This window comes from Aegilops tauschii, chromosome 1 (assembly GCF_002575655.3).
Source record: "Aegilops tauschii subsp. strangulata cultivar AL8/78 chromosome 1, Aet v6.0, whole genome shotgun sequence".
Taxonomy (NCBI): domain Eukaryota; kingdom Viridiplantae; phylum Streptophyta; class Magnoliopsida; order Poales; family Poaceae; genus Aegilops; species Aegilops tauschii.
Window position 1 is genome coordinate 501393464 of NC_053035.3, and position 11494 is coordinate 501404957.

Genomic DNA, 11494 nt, shown 5'->3' on the forward strand with positions numbered 1-11494 from the left:
TAAAGATAGGCGAGTCCGCGGTCGAACAAGGCAATTAGCTTGAAGTCTGCGTAATTCGCATGTTGTGTGGGAACTTGGCAGATTACAATCTTCTGCAAAACAAGGTCCGTCCAACTGACGTGGTAATCTAGATGACTAGGACCGCGATGGTAAAACTCTATATAATCCAACGGAGGAAGGATAATCTCATGGTTGGTCTGGAAGTTCACGAGCACCAACTTTTTACCATCTTCTCTGAAGGCAGCCATCCAGTGGGAGTTCATGCCGACCCAGTACATACCTGCCAAGAAGTTTCGGCTAATGGAGATCGGATTGAAGTCGAGGGGCATCATGTACGCCTCTGTATCATGGTGAGACAATCTCGCAAGACCAGATAGCAGCAAGCAGGGTGTCTTGAAAAGCTTTGGCCTCGCTTCGATGATGGCTGTGTGCATGCCCCTCGAGCATGCAGCCAGCCGCAGGGCGCTCAACATATCCGTACACGAACAACAGAGATCGAGGACGTCACTGGGGAGATTGCGCCAATCGCGGCTCATATGGATCCTACGCGGTTCGCGTTCGGCCATGGTGGAGTTTGGAAGGTGGGGTTTTGGGGGGCTTGATTTACGGGGGAGAAGGCTGTCGGTGCTGGAGCGGCTAGCGAGGGAATAGTGGTACTTGGGGAGGCAAGCGAGGCGAGGGTATGCGGGGGCACAGTGAGATAATGAAGAGTGACCTCAGGATCTCCGACGAGACGGAGATGGAGATGGAGTGGTGCTAGGGGAGAGGGAGACGAGGCAAGGCATGCTATACAACGGCGGTGACAGTGACTGCACAGTGCACAAGGTGAGGCTGACTTTGGTAACCCAGACACGCCGCCTGGACTGGTGTCACCTCGGGCGCAGGGTCTTGTCACTTCACTGTGAGGACCGGATGAATAATAGTATTTTGACCATCAAGTGTACCACAGTTGTACTACTACTACTACTACTACTAGTAGGAGTAGTAGGAACATGAGTACACTCCCCTGCTAGCATGCCTCTGGGTTCATTTCATGCTCCAGCTATCATCCATATTGCGAGCAGAACCAAATTCTCGTGCATGCGAAGCGCGAAGAAGGACTTTTCTTTTTTGAGGATAACCGCATATTCCTTAACCGTAGTAGGAACATGAGTAGTACTCCCTCCGGTCCTCTTTTGTCTGCGCATAACTTTTTTCAGTATTTCTCTAATTAGTCTGCGTATATACCCTTTTGCATGCGCCCATTTCCCTCCATGCCCCGCATTCACAACATTAATTAGCATAGGCATGAGCAGCTGCAGCCAGACTCCAACCAATAAACTGCAGCATGCAAGTGGGCCATTCTGTGCACGTGGGAGAGAGAAAAGGCAACCGAAGAGCCCGTCCAATCCATTGCATGCAACAGTCAAACCACCGCAGCTCTCCTCATGCATGCGCATAACTTCTCCCATTTACTTCTCCATCGGGAACTGATTTTCCTAGGCTTTTTCACTACTCCTTGATCTTCATTTGCATCCAAACCACACTGCATTCACATTGTTTTAACCTCTTCACATCCTCCTGGAGTAATTCCGAAGCCCCTATAAATAATCATCTTCTTCAGTTAGACTAGCCATCTAATCCTAATTCTCCAAACCATAGCCCTCCGGTCCAGCGGTTCCAAATGGCAAAAGAGATCGAGATGCAGGTTTTTAGCGTCCAACATGTCCTCGTCGAAGGCTTGTTGAGCATATTTGCCACAGTCACCGACCACCCAAGGGTTGTTCGAAAGTGGATCAACAATGTATCCAACTCCCTCCAAAAGGTGGAGATGAATGTCATCGGTCTCGACGCAGAGTACACGGAGCGTGCCACTGGGAAGATCCAGCGCGCCGCTGTCCTTCAGCTGTGCCTCGAAGATGATGTTTTGGTGTACCACATCATACACGCGCCCTCCATACCAGGTGAGCTCCACGATTTCTTGTCTCGGGAGGACATATACTTCTGTGGGGCAGCCATCGCAGGGGACAAACAGAAGTTGGAGCCGTACAACCTTGATTTGAAAAGCATCGCTGACCTACAAACCAAAAAACAATTCCTGTAGAAGATTGTGATAAAATGACACCATCCCTATTCGACGTAGCAAATTTTGTGCTAGGAACAAATCTTCAGAAGGGTGACGAGACGCTGGCATTAAGGTCGTCTGGATGGGAGAATTATCCCTTGACATACGAGCGGATAAAATATGCTGCCCTCGATGCCCGTGTGAGTTTCGAGATAGCTGCAAGGTCCAGAAAGCTTGTTGCGAAGCCGTCTCCCACAGAAAATGAGAACAACAACAAGAAGAAGAAGATGCTGCACCAGCAGCAGGGCATTATGGATGGATGAACTATTTCCTCTCTTGTAAAAAAATATTCCCTCTCTATGTATATTGATATAGATGGACTATTTCGATGGTGTGCATGTCTTTGGAACAAGTAGTAGCGTGGGTCCGCTTGACTATAAGGAACTATTTATCCGCCTAGCTTTCTCTACTACTCCTTCCAGTGATCGGTATGCAATGCATGTGTCCGTAGACATGACAGCTTGTCCATGAAAGTTCAACTACGGCGACCACCACGTTTCATCCACTGCCACTCGCGATTCCCACGACACCGCTCCAACCCACGGCACCACGTCCCCCGACGTGCGCCTCACCCCTCTCGGCCGCACCGCCCCTCTGCCTTTGTGTGCATGACATGTGGGCCACCTTAAATGCGGCGAGCATCAAGTTTCTACCACAGCCACACGCGATTCCCACGACGCCGCACGAACCCATGACACCACACGTCCCCCGACCTGCGGCTCACCCCTCTCGGCCCCACTGCCCCTCTAAATTTGAATTTGAAACTTATAAACGAAAAGATTCAAAAAAAATAAACTGGGAGAGAGGGAGTATATCGTAGGATGTGTCCCATACGAAACAAGTCCCCTGGTTTGTCACCGCGAAGATGCGGTTAGAAAGGAGCACAGCGTCTTCGTACTCGTACGACAACAAATCGGCTGCAAACAGCATGGTCCACCTTTGACTGCCATGTCCAAGGTTCGTGCTATCTTATTCAATCTCACCGTGGTTCTATCATACCAATTCATGCGGTGGCCCATTGCATGGCTGATCCCAATGTTGTACAAAGGTTCTACGGGAATGGTGTCACCATTGTAAATGTTGTGCAAATTGATGTGGGTACCCTCCCGTACATATGCAAGCCAATCTCCACTCGCACCGAGCCTAACCTGTGAAACAGTGGGCAGGGGGAGAATTAGGAAATGGACACGGAAGTAGTCTTTAGAATGCATTTACTACGTGATCAAACTCATCTTACCTGCTCATCGGAGGAAATCCGAGTGCCCCTCAACGTCGACATCTCAAGGGGCGTCAACTTGCAACTACGGCCACGCCGCGCTGGAGAGACTCCCAAGGAAACATCCTCGTGCGTTCCACGGAACATCAAGATGCATTTGTATGAGTAGTTTATCTTGTGAGAGAAAAGGATCAACGAGGGAAGGCCTCTAGAGATAGAGATAGACACTACTACTACCAATGTGCTGGCCCGTGCGTTGCAATGGATCCAAAGTAGTAGAATAATACTTGTTCACGTGCTTGAAATATAAACACTCTAGTTTTGATATACATGTGTCAGCAGACATGACAGCTTGTCCATGGAAGTTGAACCACGGCGACCATCACGTTTCTTGTTTCTACCACTGCCACACCCACACGCGATTCCCATGACGCCGCTCCAACCCTACCTGTAAGCACGACGTCCCCCGACGTGGACATGGATCCTCTGACATGGCTATCACTGCCTTACCCTGCCTTTCTTTCGCTGACTGGTGGGACCCACACTTGTGGGTCCCACATGTCAGTGATACAATGGTAGGATTGTTCACGTCAGGGGATCCTCATCCCCCCGACGTGCGCCTCATCCCTCTCGGCTCCACCGCGCTCCTCTGCCTTTGTGTGCAGACATGCGGGCCAGCTGAACTGCGGTGACCATCAACTTTCTACCACAGCCACACCCAATTGGACGCGGTTTGCCAGCTCCGCTGCTGTGCTCCGATCCGTACTCCCGCACCATCGAATTTTCATCCAGCGGCTGTGACACATTTCGTCCCGGGAATCAATCCTCAGCTGGAGTACTTCTGTACTACAGGTAGTACCCACCGGTGTGGCCATCTACGCCTCGTAACGCCCCGACGCCCAGCTGTGGCACCCTCGCCACGACCACGCCACCACCAGCCGGTTCATCTCGAATGAGTGAGTCGCGAGCCACACCACCACCATGAGAATGACATGTGGGCCAGCCGCATTTAAGGTCCGCATGTCATTGACTCATAGGCCGGGCACTAAGCCACTGAAGTTCGGTCCCGTGGGTCCCGAGAGGGAAATGTAACTCCTGCGGCAGGCCTTGTGGTGCTCCCGCAGTACGAGCTCGTGCCAAACCCGGAATTTGTTTCTTACTACTACCAACTACTAGTAAGGTACACGTGCATTGCACGCATGAGATTCTGGTGGTTTGTGCATTATGCTTCTACATGTGGAGTCTTCTAGATTCTACATGGAAAATCTGGTGGAATGTAGATGATATCCAATGGCCAGTAGTGCTCGGATTTGCCATCTTTGTACCGTCGGATTGGCTTCATCCAACGACCAACTTTCAAAGTTATGGTTTGGTTTGCAGCCTAAGGTTGCCACGCCTAAGCTTAGGCGTGCCACAAGTGTGTTTGGTTGCGTTCTCGTCTCAGCATAGTTGTTCCCTCTTCATGCATGCTCAACTCAACACCCCTCTTCATGTATGCTCTCTTCATGCATGCTTCTAGTGTATTTGTGCTAATCTAGTGTGGACTCATGCACCCTCCATAAACTCTACCAAACACCCAAAAGTGGGTCGAGAAGGGAACTCTTGGGATCATGCACCCTTCATACACCCTACCAAACACACCAGGCATGTGTTTGGTTCATTGCTACACTTGTGGCTTGCCACACTTTTCTAGCTACATGGTCCACATGTCATAGACTCAACTTCTTGCCAAATCTTGCCACACTTGTGGTGGCCATTTTGTTAGCCACATTTTTTGTGGCAGACACACTTTGCCTAAGCTTAGTTGTGGCAAAGTTAGTCATGAATGAAGTTCAACCATGGAGTCTTCTAGATTCTACATGTGGCAGAATCTGGTGGAATGTAGATGATATCCAACAGCCAGTAGTGCTCGGATTTGCCATCTTTGTACCGTCGGATTGGCTTCATCCAACGACCAACTTTCAAAGTTATTCACACACTATATAGGGGGTATAGATATAGATGTGCCGGCCCGTTGCAATGGATCCAAAGTATATCTGTTTAGTGGAGCGCACTCTAAACACATTATCTATTTATTTTTCTCTAACCTTTCGTAGCCATGCAACCAAGCCACATAAGCTTCATGGGTGCCCCCCACATCATATTATTCATACTACGTTGACTGAAAAAAAGATAAATCACCCATAACAAGATCTTCCCGTTTTTTGTTCCTACGATGCTGTGTCGTGCACGTACCTACTAGTTGTATAGTGGTAGTACTAGTTGTATAGTACAAACTTGGTACTAGTAGGAGTAGAGTAGTACGGAATGCTCCTACTCTATCAACGAGCCCCATCTGACACCAAATTTCTTGGCTTCCGTGCTACAGCTAGGTCTTCCCCTCGTTTCTGTTTTCCAACCCGGCGGCGGGCGGGGTGCTGTTTGCCAATAGTCGGTTTGCTCAACGGCGATCCCACATGAAAGTGAAAATGCTAGACAACACGCCTTCCCTAAGCTATGTGTCGTGCCGGACGGGCCGTGGAGTACTCCCGATTCCCGGGCGTGTGGGGGGGGGGGAGTGCGACGCGAACGCGGCAGGCCTTTTCCTTTTACTAGCAATGTGCCCGTGCGTTGCGACGGATCCAAAGTAGTAGAATAGTAGTACTTGTTCACAAACTTGAAAGAAATCACTCTTGTTTTGATATACTCCTAATATATTACTCCCTCCGTTCCTAAATATTTGTCTTTTTAGAGATTTCAAATGGACTATCACATACAGATTATATAGACATATTTTGAAGTGTAGATTCACTCATTTTGCTCTGTATGTAGTCACTTGTTGAAATCTCTAGAAAGACAAATATTTAGGAACGGAGGAAGTACTTTTCACTCAAAATATATTTCTCAGGCTGTTTTGATGAGGTGAGGGAGGGATGTGGTTGCTTTCAAGATAATAAGGGGTTTTCTGCAAATTGGAGCAGAGAAGTGGGCTATTGTTGCAAAAATGCCACAACTTACCTCACAGCCGTTAAATGCAGATCTAATGGTCAGAAACGATGGATGGCAGACACACCACCATCACCAACTGAGTCTTTTATAGGAGTAGGAGTAGAGAAACATGTATAAATTGTAACATTTTGGTTATGCTCCTTGGCACGATCGATAGATAGAAATAACGATTGGAAACGCTAGGGCGGGGCTATTTCCGCCAGATAAGCAGGGTACGTAGTAGCTAGGTTGGCGCATCGTCGGTTTGGTCACACGCGGTCCGACATGTTCTAGTGTTTCTAGCAAGATGCCCGCGCGTTGCACGAAGTTGATGGAAAAGGTAAGCACAACTTATAAATTGACGGATGGAGTACTAGTTACAATTATGCATATAATTAAGCAAAGGGATCGCACATGTCGCTATTGACTGGAACGAGAATGCAACAACACAATAATAATTAAGGCCACGATGATGATGCAATCGCAGTGGTGGTTACAGAAGGCAAGAAGAAAGATGCATCCATCAACGTACGACCTCCTCCTCCTCAAATTAGTGCACCGGGCCACCGACCGGCGGCTTTTGTGGCGAGGTCGAGGTGCTTCTCAGCAAAGGCATCCAAGGCTTCCAGCCGGTTGAGGAAGGTCAACATCATAGCATCCTCACTGGCCTTGTAGATACCTATGTACACGATTTTCTCGTACACGTGCATGTGTAGGTCGACGAATTCTTGCAGGGCGAGGCGTCTCGCGGCGAGCGCGACCTCCAGGTGGACATTCTTCGTGGCGTCGGCGGGCAGTTGCAGGGACACCGGTGCTTGAAAGAGGTTCCGGCCATGGAGGCCGATTAGGGTGGCAGGCAATGAGGAGCCTAGGTGCGCGGGCTGGAGGAGTACGGCGATGTCGTCCGCGAGCTTCTTGAGGACGGTGAACTTGTTGGTGGTGGAAACGATCATCTGGTCCAACTGAGAGTGGTAGTTGGCGTCGATGGAGGCCATCCACCAGCCGGTCTCCAACACCGTATGGAGACGATCCTCGGCGCCATGCCGCAGGCCGACGTCGTGGACCATCTGGCACAGCCGCTGGCCGCTCGCGCGCATCGCCGCCATGGGTCTGGAGTGAGCTCTTTTGCGCTTAGTGTAGGTGCTTAGGCAAATGCTTAGGTGCGTACGATGTGGTAGATGCATTGGAATGGAGGGGCGCCTTTATATGAGGGCAAACTGCGTTGCATTCACATCGTGCAACCTCTTTTCCCAGTCCTCATCCCATTACTTCCCTCATGCATTAATTGAAGGAGGATGCATTGGCCGTTCAACATTTCGGGAACCGCTACTCCCTCCCTCGTCTGCATTAAAGCCATATCGGGAACTGCGCCTCCCGCTGTCAAATCGAATAGTACTGCGCTGCCCGCTGCACGCCCGGCTGAACACGCCTCCTCGCCTCCATCAAACCCCTCCGTTAAACCCACATGCAAACCGAGAAACCTACTCCGGCCACACGTCCGTTCATGAGCGGACCGGAATTAAACGCAACACCGGCCGAGCTCCTCCCATCCGCCCTCAGTTTAAACGAGGCCAGACACCGGCCAAGCTCCTACCGTCCGCCCTCTATTTACATGAGGCCAGACAGACAGCAGGCAAGAATCACACCCCTCCGCCGCTCCCCCGTCTCCTCCTTCACCATTTTCTCCACTCTTCCGATGGCTTCCGAGGAGCCATTCTCCGGCATATTACCCGGCTGGGTGGCCCGCGGAGCCCTCCGGATACGGGCGAGGCCGCTCGGTGCTTCACCAACCTCGCTTGGCCCGACGGAGCCAGTTGCCGCCCCAAGCAGGCGCGTGGTTCAGCAACTCGCCGCTCCAGTTCAGCTCGATGAGGAGTGGCGAGTTGCTCCACGCCGGCATGGCAGCGAGCACACCGGTAAGGGCGTCGTCGCTGCCGCGTCGTACCGCGCCACCAGTGTCTGCGGTGCCGCGCCTCCCGTGTCTGTGGGCGCGCCTCCCGTGCCTGCGGCAGTGCCATGCAGGCAGAGACAGAAGCCGGGTGCGTGGAGAGCGACGAGTCGGTGGCCAGCTTCTCCGTGTCTGCCGCCATCATCGAGGAGAAGTAGAACACGGGAGGCCGCCGCCACTTGGGTCCCATGAAGGCCACCGCCAAGGTGATGACTGCGCATTCAAGTGGTTTCTTTGCTTCTTCGTCTCTTTTGAGGACCTTCGTCGACCCCGCAAAGTGTCTGCCGGACATGAGGAAGACAAAGGGATCCGCGGGCGGCCATTTAGATTATGTACTCCCTCTCCAGCTGGCGGGAAATTTTTGTTCTAAGAATGGTTAAATTGTATGTATCTATAACTAAAATAAGTCTAGATACATCCATTTCTAGGACAAGTATTTCCGGACGGAGGGAGTATTAATTATACCAAGAGAGCCGGATTGGCACCACTTAGTTCATGTAAATGTAATGAAATCCATCATGTTTATATGAAGATCCGGCTTTTTTATACGAAATCCTTCATGCTTATATGAAATCGGTCCGTGTTTGCACGAATTTCATCTGGTTGGTTAGAGTTGTGAAAATGTATGCCACTGGCGTTTGATGTCGTCCTCCGCGGAAGGAAGCGGGAGGAAATTTGCCGGCTGCCATTGGAGATGCTCTTATGCTGGAAATAATAGAGTGACATCCAATCCATTTGAGTTAATTGCGTGTATGATTGTCCCTATAAAAAGTTAATTGCATGTAGAGTGTAAACGTGACTTGCAGGGTGGCTATAGCTTCGTACAGAAAGTTAAAAAGAAACAAGTCCATCCTTAATCTTGTATTCTAAGTACTCTGTGGGTTCCACTGTCAGTACAGTAGCGAAAAAAGTATATATTAAATAAGTAATATATAATATAAAAAATCTAAAGTTAAAGACAGAATTCGAACTCATGTCATCGCGTTGCGAGCATCCGGCGCTAACCAGTCCAGCACATTTTTGTTGTAGACCATGCTGGAGATATATCTCCATCATGTCTACACTTATACTCCATCCGTTCCTAAATATTTGTCTTTTTCAGATTTCAAATGGACTACCACATACGGATGTGTATGTAGACATATTTTAGAGTGTAGATTCACTCATTTTGCTCCATATGTAGTCACTTGTTGAAATCTCTAAAAAGACAAATATTTAGGAACGGAGGGAGTAGAAAACAGAGTTGGTGATGATGGTGTGCGTGCCATCCTGCAATATAGGCCGCCAGATTTATATCTAACGAATAGGAAGAAAACTATGGCAATTTTGCAAAAATATACCCACACCCCTCTCCACGTTCGCAAATACGGCCTTCCCTCATTCATCCTTTTCTCTCACAAGATAAACTACTCATACAAATGCATCTTGATGTTCCGTGCAACGCACGGGCATCTAGCTAGTTTCTTTTAAAATAGTTACTGCGATAATTGGGTTGAAGTGATATATTTTATGTCTGCCCCGAATGATTTCAGATTCACTAGTAGTAACAAAGGTTGCCTTGTTAATTAACAGAAAACAGGGTGAAAACTATCACATGAGGCCGGTAAAAACGAGGCACACTGGGTTCAGCGTTATCGTCACTACAGCTGTGCGCGCGCGAGAAGTCTACATATTGAGGGGGCTACTGAGCGAGGCACATAGACACAATGTTCGAGAGAGAAACCAATTGACAGATTACGATCAGATCGAGTTGTCACCCTTCTGCTGTCATTGTTGGGGTGGGGGGGGGGAGGGGGAGGGAGAGAAAGACGTATCGAGAGTGTGCGCGGTAGGCACAGAGGCACAACTAGCGAGTGTGTGTGTATGTGTGTGTGTGTTTGAAAGAGGAGTATATAGATTACTATCAAGATCGAGGTGCCGCCCTACTCCTTCGGTGTCGGGTAGTGTGTGCGCGCGTGTGTGTGTGTTTGAGAGAGAAGCCAGTCGATAGATTAGTATCAAGATCGAGGTGTCACCCTACTCCTTCGGTGTTGGGAAGTGTGTGTGTGTGGTTGTGTGGGTGTGGGTGGGTGTGTGTGTGGGGGGGGGCAGTGATACTTACATATCCCTACTCTTATAAAAAACAGAGTTGGTGATGATGGTGTTCCTGCCATCCTGCAAAATAGGCCATCCGATTTATATCCGACGGATAGGAAGGAAACTGTGGCAATTTTGCAAAAAGATACCCACACCCCTCTCCGCATTTGCAAATAAGGCATTCCCTCGTTCATCCTTTTCTCCCACAAGATAAACTACTCATACAAATGCATCTTGATGTTCGGTGCAACGCATGGGCATCTTGCTAGTAGGGAGAAGGAGTTTGTGTGACACATATCTAGCTCTATTAAGGGATAGGTAGATATCATTTGTGCGAGGCATACTTAAAGCATCACAAAGATAAACAAAATTGTGTGCATGCAAGTGCCGGAAAAATGAAGCGAGAAACAATTTGTGTGTGTGTGCGCGCGTGAGAGAGAGAGAGAGAGGGAGAGAGAGAGCGAAATCTCAAAATAAAAGGTGCTCTACTGGAATCCCATTGTATGTATTCATATGGTTCCGGAACTCGAGTTAACCTTAGGCATATGTGTGAGAGACATTATTATACTTTGAGACATTAGTGGTTGTGGGTGGGCAGAATTAAAGGGGTGGGCATGTTCGACAGAGAGAGCGTGTGTGTTTCTGTGTGAGAGACTTGTAGGACGGGGTAGAAAGACGAATTCTAACCTTGGCGGAGGGAGAGAAATACATGAAGTGCGCGTGTGTGATTCCGATGCCCACAGGGAAATGAGATATGTATGCGTGTGAGAGAGATTGCACAACGTATCAATATCTAGCGATCATAGACGTGCATCGCTTGAACATAAATCAATATCTACTTCGTATCGTGGCCAAAGGTACAATATCGATTCAACGCTATAAAGATTGGACACTCACATATCACATTTTTTTCTATTTAAATAAGCCTTTTCAGTTGTGCATGCCAAAGTTACAGTGATGTTTCTTCAAACAACCAATGTAGCTATCATGTACATGCACCATTGTTACTCTTGCATTCAAAATCATTAGTCTTGGATGATTTAAGGTTCTATTATGAAGTAATATATGTAATATTCATATATGAATCCAACGGGTACGCAATTTATGAAATGGAGGCTATGTAATCATATGAGGTAACACTTTTAAGTAGCGGACTACAATATCCATTTCTTTTTGTGCGCCT